Source organism: Schistocerca piceifrons, chromosome 1, assembly GCF_021461385.2.
Source record: "Schistocerca piceifrons isolate TAMUIC-IGC-003096 chromosome 1, iqSchPice1.1, whole genome shotgun sequence".
NCBI lineage: Eukaryota > Metazoa > Arthropoda > Insecta > Orthoptera > Acrididae > Schistocerca > Schistocerca piceifrons.
The window spans coordinates 394637033-394657069 of record NC_060138.1 but is presented as its reverse complement, the minus strand read 5'-3'; the positions used below and the strand labels follow the sequence as shown (position 1 = coordinate 394657069).

Genomic DNA, 20037 nt, shown 5'->3' with positions numbered 1-20037 from the left:
GAAAACTTTGATTGCCCCTTATGCACTGATTACAAAATTTCCGTACAGACTCCATGGAAACTTCATTCTGAAAACACTATTCAGTTTACTAAAAGGGTGGTATATATACTGAATATGATGATAAAGTTATAAAAAATGTTGGAGACGATTGTATTCAAAAACAAGAGAAACTGTAACGCAGTAGCTCGTATGGTATAGTAAGACATGTTTCCATGTTTCATGTAATCGAGATATACTTTCTGTGACGTTAGCAGTTCAGCTGGTCAGTGATGCTTTGGATAGGCACAGAGGTACCGTGTTCCATTCCTCAGATATTGCTAAGATTTAGATTCAGTTTTTGTTCCACAGACACACAAAATGAGATGGTCCTCGTGGGTGGGGAACATGTCAGAAAGTATAACATAAAAACATAAAACATTTGAATAAAATACTTACTACCCTGAACTTCGTGATGCCAAATGAGAAAAGGGTGTAATAAATAATGAGCCATATTGAGAAGCAAACCACCCAGGTGGTATAAAATGGGAAGGCTTACTTTCAGGCTCGGAGCCATGCAACGTTTACATGTTTCAGAATGAGGTACAAGTAGAGAAGATACACATATGTAGAACAACAACATTCTTCAAATTTCAGATGCGCTTGGAACGCAACGTAGGCAAATTTTCTGCACCGGACGTGCTCCACAACGTGTGGAGTTTATCGACTAACCACAGTTAAATGTCGTTATATTTGGAACAGTGCCCCGTAAATCCTCCTTGAATGTAGACAAGCTGAGAATTGTGGGCCCGCCACAAGCGTGACTATGTTCCCTTGCCAAGATTTTTTTCCGCTGCTTCCACATCTGCAAGAAAAGAGTTAGACGACTTTATCTGCCGAATAATAGACTCGTATCTGAGAAATAAGTTGCCGAGATTCAGCCATATCTTCAAAAGTTGTGCCGGCCGCGGTGGCCGTGCGGTTCTGGCGCTGCAGTCCGGAACCGCGGGACTGCTACGGTCGCAGGTTCGAATCCTGCCTCGAGCATGGGTGTGTGTGATGTCAGGTTAGTTAGGTTTAAGTAGTTCTAAGTTCTAGGGGACTTATGACCTAAGATGTTGAGTCCCATAGTGCTCAGAGCCATTTGAACCATTCAAAAGTTGTCTCTGAAACATAATTTCAGAATTAGTTTACGGAGGACGCTCATAAAGTTTGTCTGTTCGTCTGGAAATTAAATTGGCCCGCTGAACACGGCCACAAATCGTGCAAGTATTATTAAATTCTGTGCCGGCCAAGCCTGTATGGTTTCGCTTTAGTAGCGTACTGGGATTGCGTACTGTGGACACTCACGATGAAGTGGGGATTCTCCCGTACTGCCATTTCACTAGTGTGCCGTAAATATCAAGAATCCGGTAAAATATCAAATCTCCGACATCGCTGCGGTCGGAAAAAAATCCTGCAAGAACGGGACCAAAGACGACTGAAGAGACTGTTCAACGTAACAGAAGTACAACCCTTCCGCATATTGCTGCAGATTTCAGTGCTGAGCCATCAACAAATGTCAGCGTGCGAACCATTCAACGAAACATCATCGATATGGGCTTTTGGAGCCGAAGGCCCACTCTTGTACCCTTGATAACTGCATGGCACGAAGCTTTTACTCCTCGCCTTTGCCCCACAACACCATTAGACTGTTGATGACTGGGGTCTAGTGTAGCAGGGGATACAACCCGTCGGCTTTGGACAATGACGTCACAAGTCGCCAGAGAGCAGTTTACCATTTTCGCTTTTGCTGTTATGTTTCAGTTTCGTTTTTTTACTGATTGCTTAATAAAGTGGATCTGTTTATTCTATCTCGTGAGATTTTTTTTAAAAAAAGCCAAAAAACACTTATCAGCTACTGAAGGGAGCTACAACACTAAGAAGAATCGCTTCTCGTTTGGCGACTTGTGACGTCATTGTCCAAAGCCGATGGGTTGTATCCCCTGCTACACTAGTCCCGATGACTGGAAACACGTTGCCTGGTCCGACGAGTCGCGTTTCAGATTGTATCGAGTGGATGGAGGTGTACGGGTATGGAGACAACCTCATGAATCCATAGACCCTGCATGTCAGTAGAGGACTCTTCAAGCTGGTAGAGGCTCTACAGTATAATGGTGTGGGGCGCGTGCGGTTGGAGTGATACGGGACCTCTGATACGGCTAGATACGACTCTGACAGGTGACACGTACGTAAGCATCCTGTATGGTCACCTGTATCCATTCATGTACATTGTGCATTCCGACAGACTTGGACAATTCCGGCAGGACAATGCAACACCCCACACGTCCAGAATTGTTACAGAGTGACTTCAGGAACACACTTCTCAATTTAAACACTTCCGCTGGCCACCAAACTCGTCAGCATAACTGGGATATCTTGCAACTACCCCTTCGTAATCTAACGGATTTATGGACAGCCGTGCAGGATTCATGGTGTCAGTTTCCTCCAGCACTACTTCAGATATTAGTAGAGTCCATGCCACGTCTTGTTGCGGGACTTCTGCCTGCTCGCAGGGGCCCTACACGATATTACGCAGGTGTACTTTATTTATTTTTTTTATTTATTTATTGTACCGTGGGACCAAATTAAGGAGAAGTCTCCATGGTCATGGAACGAGTCAATACATGAAATTATAACACGATATTAGAAACAGATAAAATGAAATATAAAAAAACATATCAGGTGACAAGTCGTAAGTTTAAATGAAGAAAATCAACAATGTAACACTGGAATTTGCTTAATTTTTTAGCTCTTCCAGGAGCTCCTCGACAGAATAGAAGGAGTGAGCCATGAGGAAACTCTTCAGTTTAGACTTAAAAGTGTTTGGGCTACTGCTAAGATTTTTGAGTTCTTGTGGTAGCTGGGAATGAACTCTATAGATGTAGCAGTCAGGGCGAACAGGCTTAGATGGTGGGGTCATGTTACACGCATGGGAGAAGCAAGGTTACCCAAGAGGCTCATGGATTCAGCAGTAGAGGGTAGGAGGAGTCGGGGCAGACCGAGGAGAAGGTACCTGTATTCGGTTAAGAATGATTTTGAAGTAATAGGTTTAACATCAGAAGAGGCACCAATGTTAGCACTGAATAGGGGATCATGGAGGAACTGTATAAGGGGGGCTATGCTCCAGACTGAACGCTGAAAGGCATAATCAGTCTTAAATGATGATGATGATGATGTGGTAGCTTATTGAAAATGGATGCAGCAGAATACTGCACTCCTTTCTGCACAAGAGTCAAGGAAGTGCATTCTACATGCAGATTTGATTTCTGCCTAGTGTTAACTGAGTGAAAGCTGCTAACTCTTGGGAATAGGCTAATATTGCTAACAACAAACGACATTAAAGAAAATATATACTGTGAGGGCAATGTCAGAATCCCCAGATTTTTGAATAGGGGTCGACAAGAGGTTGTCGAACTTACACCTCATATAGCTCGAACAGCCCGTTTTTGAGCCAAAAATACCCTTTTTGAATCAGAAGAATTACCCCAAAAAATAATACCATACGACATAAGCGTATGAAAATATGCGAAGTAGACTACTTTTCGTGTTGGAGTGTCACTTATTTCAGATACTGTTCTAATGGTAAATAAAGCAGCATTTAGCTTCTGAACAAGATCCTGGACATGGGCTTTCCACAACAGCTTACTATCTATCGGAACGCCTAGGAACTTGAACTGTTCCGTCTCGCTTATAATATGCCTATTCTGTCTGATCAAAATATCGGTTCTTGTTGAATTGTGAGTTAGAAACTGTAAAAACTGAATCTTACTGTGATTTAGCATCAAATTATTTTCCACAAGCCACGAACTTATTTCATGAACTACATTATTTGTTACTGTTTCAATATTACACACAAGATCCTTCACTATCAAGCTGGTTCATCAGCAAACAGAAATATTTTTTGAATCACCTGTAATACTAGAAGGCATATCATTTATATAAATAAGAAACAACAGTGGCCCCAGCACCGACCCTTGGGGAACGCCCCACTTAACAGTGCCCCATTGGACTGAACATCACTACCACTCTCAATATTGCGGAGAACTACCCTCTGCTTTCTGTTCTTAAAGTAAGAGGCGAACCAATTGCAAGCTACTCCCCTTACTCCATAATGGTCCAACTTCTGCAGTAATATTTTGTGGTCAACACAGTCAAAAGCCTTCGTTAAATCAAAGAAAACACCTAGCGTTCGCAACCTTTTATTTAATCCGTCCAAAACCTCACAGAGAAAAGAGAATATAGCATTTTCAGTTGTTAAACCATTTCTAAAACCAAACTGAACATTTGACAGCAAATTATGTGAATTTAAATGCTCCAGTAACCTTGTATATACAACCTTCTCGATAACTTTAGCAAACACCGATGGCATAGAAATAGGTCTAAAATTGTCAACATTATCAATGTCTCCCTTTTTATAAAGTGGCTTCACTACCGAGTACTTTAATCGGTCAGGAAACCGACCACTCCTAAAGGAAAAGTTATAGATATGGCTGAGAACTGGGCTAACATACATAGAACAATACTTCACTATTCTGCTAGATACCCCGTCATATCCATGGGAGTTCTTGGTCTTTAGTGATTTAATTATTAACTCAATCTCCCTCTTGTCAGTATCATGGAGGAGCATTTCAGGTAACAGTCTCGGAACACTTTTTTCTAAGAGCGCTATATGATTCCCTGTTGGGACTAGGTTTCTATTTAGTTCACCTGCTATATTCAGAAAGTGATTATTAAATACTGTACATATATGCGACTTATCAGTAACACGGACATTCCCACTACGCACTGATTCTATATCCTCGACCTGTCTCTGCAGACCAGCAACTTCCTTTACGACTGACCATATGGCTTTAATTTTATCCTGAGACTTAGCTATTCTATCTGCATACCACATACTTTTTGCCTTCCTAATAACATTTTTAAGCACCTTACAATACTGTTTGTAATGGGCTGCTGCATTTAGTGTCTTTGGCTCTTCAATGTATTTAGAAGTCTGTCTGTAAATTCCATGTGTTACTGTTGCTATTATATTTAACATTGTGCTTAGAAACCATACGATAAATACGTTGATAATTAATGTTGGATGTTCCCTTTTGTATTCTTAACTTGTACCAATATTAGTGCATTGAATATGTAGGTTCACCGGGCGAAACGCTAGTTACCCCCTAAAAGAGAACACTTGTCGCTCTGGAGCGCTGTAGATACGTATCAGTCGATTGTGTGGAGTCAGTGCAGTAAGATGGGTCAATGTGACAAAACGGCAGAAACGAGGTAACGGGTTTCGTCGTGCCCATGACCATACCGTGAAGGAAGTTGCCTCATTTGTAGGTGAATTCTACAAGGAATTTGGTACTTTCAACAGTCATATAACATGGCTAAGAAGAGTACTGGTTAGAAAATCGTAATTGATAGCGTCTGTAGACAAGTATTAGGGCTATCGGTTGCAATTCCGACAGGAACTTCTACTGTCAGTGAATGCAGGACTATCTCGTTTCCATGCGGACATTGAGATGGGAACTTCATGCAGTAGTCATACGGAATCGGGTGCCTCACAAAACGCCATTGCTCACTGTAGTACATGTTTCCCGTGGACCAAACAACACAGCAACTCAACTGTAGTGTGTCCCGACAAGTCACAGTTTTGCCTGTTTTCGAATAGTGCCTGGCGTCGCGTGCATCGACGGTTTAATGAGGCGTTTAAGTCGCAGTGATGGTTCTGTGATGTTTTGCGGGTATTTTTTTTAATATCATTTGAACCGAGTCAGATTACCCTGAGCACAAACTAAACAGAAAGCTGAGCTTGGAATATCTACAACTATGAAAAGGATACATTGCTACTAACCGTAAACGTGACACGTGAACACAAACTAGGATGTTTATTGTAACATTTTCGATGGCCAGATGTTGCCTCCTCCTCTAAATCTTCATGGCGAATATGCTGTGGACAAACGATAACAGCCATATGCACAGTTCTGTGCTTATACCTTCCTCGTCTAACACTCAACCATCCTACCGCATCTCGGCTGGCCAGCCGATTCGCCCAGTCTTAACACCATAGAAAACAACGAGAGAGAGACGCATAAATCAACATCTGACAGCGTGGTAACTCTACGGGATCTAATTTTCAGTGAGTGTTCAGCTGAAAATGGCATACCTGAAGAAACTAAGGGAACTCTCTTCATTTGTTCAGGACATTATCAACTCTAGAAGTGGTGTTACACCTTTTTAGCGTGATTTTTTGTACGATGCGCTTAGTTTTTACCACTCTACTGCCCTGTCCATCGCCAAATCAACTAGGAGAATGCTTCAATGCTTCCATGCTTCCTAGGCCTGTTGATATTCTGCTCCCGATGCTTCCTTTGCTTCGGCCGCCTTGAACAACTTTGTTTTGCACATCTTTACTCTCCCCAGTTTTTATGTTTTAACACGTTTCTCTTTTACAATCTTCCACTGTTCGTCATTTTTGTTTTTCTGCATTTGTTGAGAAATGTTGGCAATTCTCACGCCTGCAGTGACGTCTGCGGAACCCATTAATCTACTCACAGAGCACGTCCGTGAGCTACTCAAATTAGTCAAATATGCTCTCCTGTGGTGCACTTTTGCATATACCGATTTGTTCCCCTTGTTTCATACCGTGGGTGTCTTCCGGATAGCCTCGTGTAATAAGCAACATTTATATAAGGGGGCAGTCAACTGGAAACGACTCAGATGGAGAAATTAAGTAAAGTGTTTATTATTTCAAAAGTAATCGCCATAACTGTTAATACATATATCCCAGTGTAAGACAAGACAGTCAACGGCATCATGGAAAAATGTTGCTGTTGCCTACGCAGCCAGGACTGTGTCCAAGCATGGACGCAGGCAGGCCAAGGTTGTTTCAAGTACGCTGCAGAAATTTCGCTGAGAAGCCCATATACATCTCCATCCAGTCACGATCCCAAATCCTTACGATTATCATGGTTTTGGAACCCTAAAGAAAGATATTCGGTTCGCTTCGTACGAAAAGGTGTACACCCGGGTACAAACATGGTTGCATAGGAAGGAATCCGCGAACGTTTTTCCTCAAAGGCACTGGCCGTCTTGTCTCTCAATGCGATAATTTTATTAACAGTTATGGCGATTACTTTTGAAATAATAAACACTTTACTTTGTTTTCCACCTGTCTCGTTTGTTTTGACTGTCCCTTACATAATACGAGCCTCTTAATTTTCAAATATGGCAGCCGCTGCTGTTCTGTAGGCAGTTCGTGCGTGCGCACTTAGTAGCCGTGCTTATTGGTTTCCCACACAGACGCGACAACGGTTAGTCTCTGGTTAACTTTTTTTTTTCTTTTTAATGCGTTCAACAAACTGAAATTCTCATCGATTTTGAAACACGCAGTGATTTGTTTTCTGCACGCAAAAGACGTCAAAGCAGTCGAAATTCATTACCGTAAAGGTGCATTATGGAGAAAACGTTCTGGGCAATGCATTGGTAAGACAATATGTAAAGACGGCCACACTGTGGTCATGATAAAGTGTGAAATTAGTGGCCATCTTCGTCACAAAAATTCAAGAAGACTGATTTCGCCCTTAACGAATGAGTTTCCTCAGTTTTCAAGAAGCTCGCTGTGTCATTTACTTAAAACTGCTGGAATTTCTGCTCACGTCGGGTACCGATAAGCTAGTGTTGGTGGACTCATTGTTGAAAAATTGATGAAGGTGTAATAGGCTTTCATTTACTAGTAAAATTATATTTACGAGGCTTGTACTTTGTAAGTACCACTAGTATATTAAACGAAAGTAAGTGAACTATAAAATGCACTTGTGTTGGTTTAGTATCAAATGATACTTAATTTTGTATTTAAAAAAAGCACGTCTCCTACATCCAAGGCGGAGAAAAGCAACCTGCTAATGAAGTCAGTGCAAAATTTTCCAGATAACCACTGGTTGGAAATGGAGTTCAGGCCACAAAACGACAGCCAATCAACGATGAGCACGCAGAAATTTTTTTGATAAGCGCACGTGCTTGGGTGTGGCTAGCAGTGCGGTTTTGTCTTTAGCTCAGACTTACTGACGTACAGTTCTTGTTAGAATAAAAGTGCTTTCATGCTCTCTGCACATTAACAAAGGTTAAATCATGTGACCTTTAGTTTTCGTAGTACACAACATGCATCTTACAGTACCACATATTGACTAACTTACTGCAGTGTTGTTTCTGCCGAGTAGCTTATTATCTTAACAAAGTAACGTAATTAAGGTGCTTTTAGCGTAACTGATTAAATAATCAAACTTTAATCAGTAAACCTCACAGAAAGCGTCTAACGTAACCAGACAGGGACGGAATTTGAAGTTCGCCTAGCGTTGAATTTTCAGCCGAAACCGTTATCTTCAACTGACTTAATTTGTAACTCCGCTCTATGCGTAACATCTGTAGTTGTGGAAACCTAGTTTGAATATAAACACTTCCGCGCGCTCCTCGTAGCTGATCAATAGCCGTTTTACGACCGTATCTTCTAAACTGTGCGTTTCCGACCTGTTGTTACCTCGATAATTTTGTTCGGTTCCACGTTCCGGCCCTTGCTCTGACTTTATAATCTGGTTGTTTTCCTTCATCCCGTATACATCATTTTACTAGACGTGGTAAATTACTAGTAAAATAATATTATACTCTTTACTTTTTCCTGAATTTTGGAGTTACCAACAAGGTTATAACCTTAATTTATCCTCGTTGTGTGGATGTTATCTGAGGGCTGCGACTGTATTGTAAGATTTTTATGAAATAATATATACTGCAACAGTCACTAGTTATTAATCGTGCTAATAAAATATTAGTAACTAGTGACTGTTGCAGTACACATTATTTCATAAAAAAGCCATGACCTTTCATTATTTCCGAGAAAAGAAAAACCATCATTACCAGCATTCAATTTGTCTGCCTACGGCAAAATGGGGAGCACGATTTAGGTGCGTGGTTGGCCAGTGAGGACGCGCGCGCCCTTGTGTGGTCGCGGCACGTGAGCCGCCTGTGGATGTTGTGTTTGGGACATTGCGTCAGCCCCGACTCACGTCACGGGTAAAGCAGCCGACACAAGCATTCCCCGCACCTTAGGCAATGACTGGAGCCCGGACCTAGGGGCCGTGTCCTTTACGAACATACTCGAATAACGGCGACAGAAGTGAATCACGTGATGAGACAACTAACATTTTCATTTTTGTCATTTTTACCGAATGGGGTGGAGCTTAGTAAGACATTGGACGTGTCGTTCGGAAGGTCGCCTATTCAAATGCCCGTCGGGACAGCCATAGTTAGGTTTTCCGAGATTTTTTTAAAACTACTTCAGACAAATTACAAGATAGTTCCTTTGAAGGGCCACCATGACCTATTTGCTTTCTCCATTCGAACTTTTATTTCATCTCAAATGACCAGGTCGTCGATGGAATTTAAATCTTACTCTTCCATCTTTTTTTGTATGTCCTGTGTTACGATGAAGACACTGGTAATCTATTTCCATCTTGTTCAGTACGAGATAGTCATCAGTGGTGCCCGTTTGAGAAACTATTCCCAGGTAGTGGACTGCCAATATGAAACCTGGCTTTTCTTTCGCTTTGTCTTGGGACCTAATCGAAAGATACTGGCATTTTGGTTCCCAGCAGTCTCCATGAGAGTTAGGAGAAACAATGTAAAATCTTAAAATCTTGACCAAGTTGGGTATTGTACTCGTTCCTAGTGTCACTGAATTCAAGTCTTACTGAATTGTGACTGGTAAAAACTAAAGTCGAAAAAGTGGCGTATTGCGACGATAATGTTCGCCAACATTCTCCATAATCAACATCTGTGCTTCTGTATGCTGCTTCCAAGAATTATTTTCCCTCCCGTTGAATAGTGATGTCAAGTTTCTGAACAATCAAATAGTGAAAAAAGTATCAAAGCTGACGGCACATAAATATACATATTATATAATGCAAGGAATACTGTTGACAATGTTAAAATACCACGTATTGCACGGATCAGTCATACAAGTTGTCTTAAAGAGTTCCAGGATCAAAGGAGTACATGGTGGCAAACATATGTCATTAAAAAAAAGGAACTCGTCTTCTTTTAGAAAAAGACGTATGATTTCCACCATTTTCGCCTATTTATTTGCGAAGGAGCCTAAATAACCTGCAATACAAGATTGCAGTTATATATTCAATAGATATGTGAAACAAATTCCTTATTTACATTTTATATTTGGGGGGGGGGGGGCAGCTGTAGTTTTGGCCCAGAAGTATCCTAGTCTGTTAAAACTTCTTCCTGTTTTTCACTGCATTTACCACCTTGCGGGCTGTGGTCTTATATTTCCCAGGATGGAGACACTCACTAGGTCTGTGTAGTCCTTGCACCCACATATTAATGTTTACAATGTAAAACCAATTTTTCTCCATCTTTGGCACATTCCATAATTCACAAATAGTGTTTACTGATGACTCGATGGTTGCTGGTCACGTAGGCCTTGCTTATACTCATACGAGACGTACTGAACTGCACTCTTTTCCAAATAGCTGTGATGTTTGAACTGCGGACTTGGTAGCAATATCTCGTGCTTTCGAGGGTATTCGTTCCTGCACCGGTGAATCCTTTGTCATCTGCAGCAGCTCCGAGCAGTTTGCAACCTGAACCAGTGTTCGCTCTTCATCCCCTTGGTCATTGCTCTCCGGCGTTCCCTGTATGCCCTCGAACAATGTTGATGCTCAGTGATGCTTGGCTAGACCCAGGGCCATTTCGGGATCCCGAGGAACGAACTCGCTTATGAACTGGCCAAAGTGGCTACCACGACTCTTGTGATCGGTGTTCCGCAAACAGGCCTCCGATCGGTATTACGCCGTCAAGTTTTAGGAATCTGGAATACTGAATGGCTCACTTTGACTTCACCAAACTAACTACCGGTGATAAAGGAGACTACGAATCTGTGGAGGTCCTCAATGCAGGCCTCTCGCAAGGACTCTACCTTCCTTTGCTCCGCATTGGCCATATTTGGCTGACTCATGGTCATCTCCTCTGTCGTGAGAACCCACTCCACTGTCGTTGTGGTTCCCATTTGATGATAGTCCACATTTTGTTGGTCCAAATCTAGCTGCCTGTGGCGACTCTTTAAGTCACCCTGATGTGCTACCTCTGGTGTTAGGAAACGATGCCTTAGCGGCTGAGCTAGTTTTACGTTTATTCGTGAAGGAGGGCTTCCTCCACTCTCGTTAAGGGAGGGCCACTTGGCCCACTGAGGGGTTGGCAGGACACTGTTACCTCCTCTGCCCAGACCAGGCTGCGTCTGTCTGGGCCACGTGGTCCAGCCCAGTCCCCCTACCTGCACTTTTGCTCTTCCCCCACCCTCTCCCACGATCTCTTCGACTTGTTCATCTTTTGTCTATCTGTGTTTCTCTTGCCCTGTCCGTATTGATAGTCTAGTCTTTCTTAGGCAATTTCTGAGTGGGAAGCCTTTGGTAAGTGGTGTGTGTGTGTGTGTGTGTGTGTGTGTGTGTGTGTGTGTGTGTGTGGAGGGTTGCAACTTTAATAGTGGCAACTATTTCTTCACAGCTCGTAAAAAAATAGATACGTGTTTCAAAGTTTTACTGACCTTCAAAGTAGTCACCAGCATTGTGTATAACCCGTTGCCATCGATGTGGAAGTCGTAGGATACTCTTAGCAGGACCAGTTGTGTTGACAGTTCGAGCGGAGCGGTCTATTGTCCGATGAATTTGTAGCAGTTCTGAAGCAAACGCCGTGAAGTGTTCCCTTCAGTTTAGAAATCGAGTTGAACTCACTAGGGCTTAAGTCAGGGGAGTGCAGTAGTTGGTATAGCACTTAGTAGCCCCATCATTCAAACAAATCAGTAACACCTTGCACTTTACATGGTTGAGCCTTGTACTGCAAAATGATGGTCAGGTCCTGCAAAAAGTGTCATCCCTTCTGTCTCTATGCTGTTCATTTTAGGAACGCAACCTACGACCAGCTTAGAGACAGAAGATTCTTGCCAGTACTGGGAATCGAACCCGGGTCCTCCAGATGTCACTCAGGCATGCTGACTACCAGCTACGGAAAAATAGTCATAACTGTGATAGTCTCCAAAAATTGTCTAATATTAATACTTTGTAGTGAAAAACGTATGTAGTGACGTTGTTGTGAAGTACATTTTATTTTTTATTTGCTTATTTTAACTCCATATCCTAAGAATGTCTGAAAATGTTGCTGTAGTCCTAAGGAACAACTAATAAAAGAAGGAAAACAGTGATTGACGTTGAAGCTCTTAATCTAGATTCCTTATGACATTAGTGATCATCATGAACTATTTCTAACAGCCGTTTTTCCCATTTCAGATAAACATACCTCTACGGAACTGCTCGTCTCTACAACACTGCTGAATTTACACCCGGTAAGTTTCGCAGAATTCCGAAAACATGAGCCTTCTGCCTTCAATTTCCTTAGTGTATTACCCAATAACCAAACATGGAATCGAACTAGCCGTGTCGTTTTTTAATCTCGCCAAACTTGACAATACTGCTCTTGGCTAGTCGAGAAGTACTTTGTTATGCCCGTCACGCCTGTCGGTCGGTCTAAGAGCTGTTTTGGAAAGAAGCTCAACAAGTTTTCCGCGATAATCAAACTCCCAAAAAAATCGGCGTTGGTGCTCTGAACATCCTTCTCAGTTACATCAAGAGGTTTCGCATGTAGTACAAACAGGGGTGTGGTCTACAATCAGAGCAACACGAATTATTTTACCGATATTTTTTTACGGAACTGTATGTCAGGCTAGTAGATTTTTCAAGATCCGATTTAACGACACACTTCTCTACGAAATAATAATAAGAAAGCTATTTGAGATCATCTAACTGAAACTAAATACTCGGTAGGGCTCATAGACACAGGTCTTGGAATTTTACATATGGCGCCTAAAGGAAGATTTTTGAGCATCTTACACGGACTTGAAATCTATTAGCGTCTGAAAGAGCTAGATAGAATACTTACAATTAGTCTGGAACCAGATAGAATACTTAGTCTGCATTGTGGCTTTAAGAATTCCGGCACTTCAGTAACTTTGACGACGTACTCAGGCGGCCCCATTTCGAGGCGAGCTGGCGTAGCGAGCATTTTGTGGTCCTGTGTTACGGTATGCGGGCGAGTGTGACGATTTGTGCTCTACGTATTCTTGTAAGAGTTGTTCTACCCGTACAGGAGAAACGTGTTCGTGTAGTGAAGTGTAGTGGAGTGTCCTTAGTGTCTTGCGCTTTCCGCTAGCCACATTCTTGCTGCTGTAGTGATTCATTGTTGACCGCACAATGGCCGATCCTCGTGACACTGGTCAGGATATACGGTCGACACTGGAATTCTGCCATCAAAATGCATCGTCGGATGTCCCGTTGTCGACGATGTCTGCAGTTCATTGTGAAGTCCAGCAAGGCCAACCGCCATCCCTGGACCTGCAATTTCTACAACAACGGGGGCTGCAGCACCAGCAGCAAGAATTTGAGCACGACACCACCATCATCATCAGCAACAACAACTTTAGGTCAGTGGGCAAGTCAGCCAACACTGTGACCCTGAGGCTTCGCAATTACGCCGATGCAACTGACCATCAGCAGCAGCAGCAAAGCGGCCCCCATAGTACATGTTTCTACGTCGACTCTAATACTGTCACAGACCGTGATGTGCGTGAGATACAGTTCGCATCCCCCTTTGCTGGCGGCGCAGTGCAGAGAAACAGAAACCCTCTCAGGGTCATCCCACGACCCCTCACGATGCGGCTGTACGGCCATGTATCAACAGTCGGCGGAGTCAACCTGCTGCATGCACCCATACATCGCCTTTGTCGAAAGATTAGATTAGAAAATGGGCAAACCCTATCCTATAGCAGTGGGATTTGGGCAGTGGTTTCCTCATTCAAAAGGAAACCGGTGGCTCCAAAGCGGTTGTAGAACTGGACAGATGAAGTTACCCTTATTATCGCATCACCCTCTGCACTGTCAGCGCCCCTTGACCTCTCGATGACCGGTACCACTGACCATCCTAGAGATGGCTTCACCTCACCATTCTCTCATGCCGAACTCCACAGAGCTCTGACGTACTAAAAAGACACATCCATCGGATGCGACCAGATTCATTATTCCATGATCAGCAATTTGACCGATAACACAACATGTTTTCTTGTGAGCATCCTTAGTGACATTTGGAAGGAGGGGAACATTCCAGCTGATTGGATGACTCAGATATTGGTCTCATACTGAAACCCGGAAAGTATCCTGGTCGAGAGACGACGTATCACCCGGTTGCCCTCTCGTTATGTATGGGTAAGACTTTTGAACGCCTTCTCAAGTTCCGCTTAGAATGGTAGTAGAAAACCAGGACTTGCTCCGCCGGACGCAATGTGGCTTCCACAAGGGCAGAAGTACTGTTTACATCATCACATCTCTTGCGATGAACATTGAAAAAACCGTTCTGACTAACTGATACCTGACGGCTTTATTTCTTCATTTCTCGATAGCTTATGACAATGTTATGACATGTGCGCTTATTAAAAATTGTAACTGCTACACCTATCGGTATCGTTTTTACAAATTATCTGTGGTTTGCTTGGCAGTCGTACTGTCTGTGACCGTGACCAAGTGTCGTACGGGCCTCGCTGCACATGATCCATGCCATTCCACAAGTGGTGATATTGAGTCCCTTATTGTACATCCTTCGTGTTGCCTAACTGGAGACAATTTTGAGCTCTAACGTCAAATTTCCTCAGTATGTGGACGACGTTTGTATCTACCTCCGTTCGCCATGATTTTCGGTGACAAGATTATGGCTTCACGACGCATATATCAAGCTGGTCTCACAGGAGTTGGGAAATGGATTCACTTTGTCGCCCGAAAAATCTGCAGTGATGAGATTCACGAGAAAACGAAGGAATTACTAATGTCACTCCAGCTTGGCCCCGAACAAACTTCCTGTTCAGTCACGTGCTAAGTTACTTCGCGTCAACACTGACTGCAAACTGACGTGGACACGTCATATTTACTTTGTATAAAAGGGCCATAATGAAACTGTTAACCACCTCGCTAAGAGGAGCATTATGGAAGGACAATTCCTATCAACACCAGTCCCTTTTATAGATTTCAACTCTACGGCCAAGAAATCTGCTTGTCATGAATGAAAGGCCGGCCGCGGTGGCCGAGCGGTTCTAGGCGCTCAGTTCGTAACCGCGCGATTGCTACGGTCGCAGGTTCGAATCCTGCCTCGGGCACGGATGTGTGTGATGTCCTTAGGTTAGTTAGGTTTAAGTAGTTCTAAGTTCTAGGGGACTGATGACCACAGCTGTTAAGTCCCATAGTGCTCAGAGTCATTTGAACCATGAATGAAATTGTGAATGGCACGTATCCAGGCAGTACAAGCGCGGGCATCTGGCGGCCATATAACCGAATGCCTCTTCTAGGCTATAGTTCACCTCATTGAAGCTTAGTAGGTATCAAGTAACCTCTCTCATTCGCAATAGGATGGGACACGGACGTTACCTTGCCCATCTATACCGGTTGAAAATAATCGCTTCTGGACACGATGATCAGAACACAACAGCTGTGGCGGATCTGAACCACGTGTACCAAGAGCTCGGCCGCACAGGCAGTCTTATACAAAAAATTGGTAGCGACGGGCTACTTCCTCGCTACAAGTTGACTGCTTCACCGTTTCGATGTATATAGGTATTATCTGCTCGCGAACTACACACATCAAAGTGTGTTGTTTAAGCGTTTCCAAGATGGCCGAGAAGACGCTCAAGATGACTCACTTCCGGAACGCCCTTTTTAAATATTTTACAAATTTTACGTAACCAATTTAACACTACAAAATTTGTGCGAAGCTGGTGCCGAAAATTCTCACGATTGATGAGTCATTTTATACTGACTGATACCACTGAATTTTTTTGGAAAGAGTGATAGCATGTGACAAAACTGTGTGTTTTCGCTTATGATCCAGAAACGAAGCGCCAATCCATGCGTTGGAAGGGCTCAGCTTCACCGAGAAGTAAGAAGCTGGAGTGAGCAAATCAAGATTCAAAGCGGTGATGATTCCTTTTTTTGACGTTCACAGAATTTTGTATCTGTACTGGGTTCCTGAAGGTCATACTATAGTCAGCATCGTTGCCTTGAGGTTCTTGCTCAACCATGTGAGAAAATAATAAGAAAAGACCCAAATTGTGGAAGAACAAGTGCTGAGTTGTGTATCAAGACAACGGACCGCCTCATACGGCATTATCTGTTAAGAGGTTTCTAGCGAAGTGCACCAACCCATTGTTCGCCTCACCTAGCACCATGTGACTTTTGTCTTTTCCCTAAGGTCAAATCTGCGTTAAAAGGAACAAGGTTCCAGCCTGTTGGAGCAGTGAAAGAAAAATCGGCACACGTCATCGAGGAGCTCACAGAGGAAGACTTCTAGCACTGTTTCCATCAATGGAAAATTCGCGAAGAACATTGTGGGGATGGAGGAAGGGAGTATGTGGAGGGTGATGATAATTAAATACGTGTGTTTTTTTACAGCAATAGTCCCGTTATTTTATAGCCACATCTCCAGTACACTTAAGCTTGTCAGTAGTTCATCACCTCCCCCACCGAACTCCGTAGAATCTCTCCCTTAATGTTGCACACCTGAATGACGAGATGTGGAGAGCTAGATTTAGTTAAGATTTTTAATTTAGTAGTGCACTGTTCGGGAAAGGCAGAGAGTACAGATTCGGCGCACATAATTTGTCAGAAATGTTAGTCGTAGCTAAAGAGTAAAAATATTTCGAGTTTGTATGGTAACAAACCACACTCAGATGACTTGAAGGCAAACAGTTGTAAGTTAGCAAGAACCGTGCAACACAGCTTGCTTACCCCTACCCACAGCTTCCCCCACATTATGGAGTTTTATGATATGAAACAAGCAGCAGACAGGTTCACTTTAACCAAATCGATGGTCAGCTCGTGCATTTCTTCTTTTAAGTAATGAGGTCTCATGACGCACGAGTTCAGACGCACGTCACCGTAAAGCTCTTATGATTCCCAGAGCTTAGCATAGAATTCCATAGTACTAACTCACGCCGTCGTCTTTTGATAAGACAGCAGACATTCCAGCAAATTTTATCACGTTATCTCCATGCTGAACGCTCACGAGTGACAGGACAATTGTGTCACCGCGGATTAAGGGTACAATAACTACATGCCGCTCTTAAAGACCTACGTAATCCTAGCGGCACATCAAAGGAAACAACTTGTCATTAGTCATTAAGTTAATGCGTCATTATGCAGAACATTGCTGGAAGGGGAAATATTGTGTTTGTTATTTGTCAGATTTGCGACAATTCCTGTGAAATCAATGCAAGACGAAAAATACAAATTTGAATGGGCAATCTTCTTAATTTTAGCGGTTGTCACTTGATTTCAAAGTTACCTGTGTTTGGGGAATCTGCTATTTCAAGTCTTGGTAATTTGTTTATTTTTTACGTTATGGCCCTCTGTCCGCCTTGTGGCCCCAGTAATCAAACTAAGGAAGGATACCTCGTGCGTAGTCCGTATGAGAATAACGTAAACTTTGTGATGTGTTTCATCGTATTATCATTCTTCGTGTATCCTATATGCCAAGATGAAGATTGGGGGTTAGACTGGCATTTGGCTAAACGAGCACCAAAAAGCCACGATCTAGGATAGTTGGTGTGCCGAATCAGCGGTCACTAATCTGATACACGGGTTCCAACTGGTCTGGCTGTTCTCCGAGTAAGCCATCGCAGACGAAAGGGGAAAAGAATCGAGGGGGAAGAAGTGACCGTGCTACCTGAAGTGATGAGTTTCTGTTGGTCCACATGTATGCCGAAACAGCTGCAAGATCCTGGTCTAGCGATTAGCGTCGCTGCCACTAGATCGTGGGTCTCGGGTTCGATTGGCGGCCGGATCGGATATTTTCTTCGCCCGGGGATTGGGTGTTTGTGTTGTCCTTCCATTTCAGCACAAAGAAGCATAGGTCACCGAAATATTTGTAGCAGGTGGCGGAACCTTCCCAAGCAGCGTCTCCTCTTTCTTTTTCTTGTGCCTTTGTCCCACAACGGCGCAGGGGTGCCATGGCTTTTAACAGATTTGCCCCCTCACCCGGACGGAATACGTGAGCCCCAACTATCTGATTATAGTGAGAGTCATGTGAAAGTGAGCGACAGTTTTCTACATATCTGTGAACCGTGTAGCTGCGGTGGGAGCTTGGTACCAGGCGCCTAATGGGATGTGGGAAACTGCCTAAAGACTACATCCAGACTCGCGGGCACACCGACCCTCTCGTTGTTAATCCACCGGGAGGAGTCGATCCGGGGGGCCGGTGTACCTCCCCGTCCCGGGAGCGGCGCTTTAAAGTGCACGGCTATCAGGGCACGTATCCACAGACAGGTTCTCCTGACCAACAAAGCATTAGGATCATTCCATATCCCAAACTGAAACGATGCTCAGTACAGAAATGTCACTGATGATCATCCATAACCGAGCGAGGTGGCGCAGTGGTTAGACACTAGACTCGCATTCGGGAGGATGACGGTTCAATCCCGCGTCCGGCCATCCTGATTTAGGTTTTCCGTGATTTCCCTAAATCGCTCCAGGCAAATGTCGGGATGGTTCCTTTCAAAGGGCACGGCCGACTTCCTTCTCCGTCCTTCCCTAATCCGATGAGACCGATGACCTCGCTGTCTGGTCTCCTTCCCCAAACCAACGAACAACAACAACATGACCATCCATAAGTAAGTACCACTTCAGAGTGGCTAAAAAGCCATGGACCGTAAGTTAACAAATTTTAATCTTCAACAAATATTAATCAATCTTACCTAATTAAATATATGCATTTGACTGTAGCAGTATACTAACAGCTGAACAGATAACATCTTCAGAAATTGAACAGAAATCAATTTTTTTCGTATGTACTTTTTACTTTAGACCTCGGATAATCATCTTAGATTGCTTTCCCAAGGTTTTAACTGTTTACGGCTTTGAGGTACAGGGCGCAGCTCAGAAGAATGCCTGCGTGGGATGAAACGGGGAGCTTTCTCCCCGTGGCTGCCAGTGATGTGTACTTTCCGGCTGAAAAAAAAAAAATTACAGTACCTATGTACTTCATAGTCAGCCTTGTGTTTTAGTGCATGCTGTTTATCATCTCATTTTCTTTTTTTTTTTATGTACAGCACCAATGACAGAGAAATTCTAGAATAGCGTGCACACCGGCTTGTAAGCAACAAACGGACAAGAAAACCCTACCATTGACAATGTTTTAACCGAATATTACGAAACGTGTCGTGCCGAAAAAACGCATTTCAGTAGTTTTAGAAACAGTACCAGTGTTAATACATTACTGATACGGTAGGTTTGATTCCAAGTCCTCACAAATGGAGAATTACACCGTTATCATTATGGAAATATCATTGGCGTGAAGAGATTAGACAATTTAATGTATCATGTACTTCTCTCGAACCTCAAGTAAGTCACGTTTGCAAAGTTAATGTTGCTCCGTAAGCCTTCTCGTCATAGTAGTTGGTGATATTCATATCGGGTCTCCAGCCGGAAGATAGCGTCATCTTGACACAATATTTCGGCAGTCCACCTGGCCGCCATCTTCAGGTGAGTAAGCCGTCGCGCTAATCCCCCGGAACTGAAATCAAGCACGCCGCGGACGCTCTTTTATACACTGTCTTATACGGGGTGAAAAGTATTTAAACCGACAAACTCTGGGAGGCTGTAGGGGACATCAAAACAAATATTTTTCCCTAATGTCATTTCTTCCTATGAGGAATATTTAAACCGGTAAGGGAGATTTCTCTGGCGGCAAATTAATTAAACCAACAAACACTTTTCCATTTTTTTATGACCAAGAGACAACAACTAGGTACCAGATACGGCCCAATTAAACAGTCTCCAACAACACCGACCCACACATTAATCAAGAACCGCACTTGACTAGCGCTAGTAACTGTGGCATGTGGGTTATCCTCACTCCAAACATGCGAATTGTGCATGTTGAAGA

The 20037-nt window shown here is 43.3% G+C and overlaps 1 protein-coding gene across 1 annotated transcript in view; it reads left to right on the top strand.

Moving 5' to 3' along the window:
- Window positions 1-20037, top strand: part of LOC124787289 (unconventional myosin IC) — a 416281-nt gene that overhangs the window by 129721 nt on the left and 266523 nt on the right. The window contains exon 2 of the mRNA XM_047254329.1: window positions 12351-12406. The gene's annotated coding sequence lies outside the window, so the exon portion shown is untranslated. The remainder of the gene's footprint in view (window positions 1-12350; window positions 12407-20037) is intronic.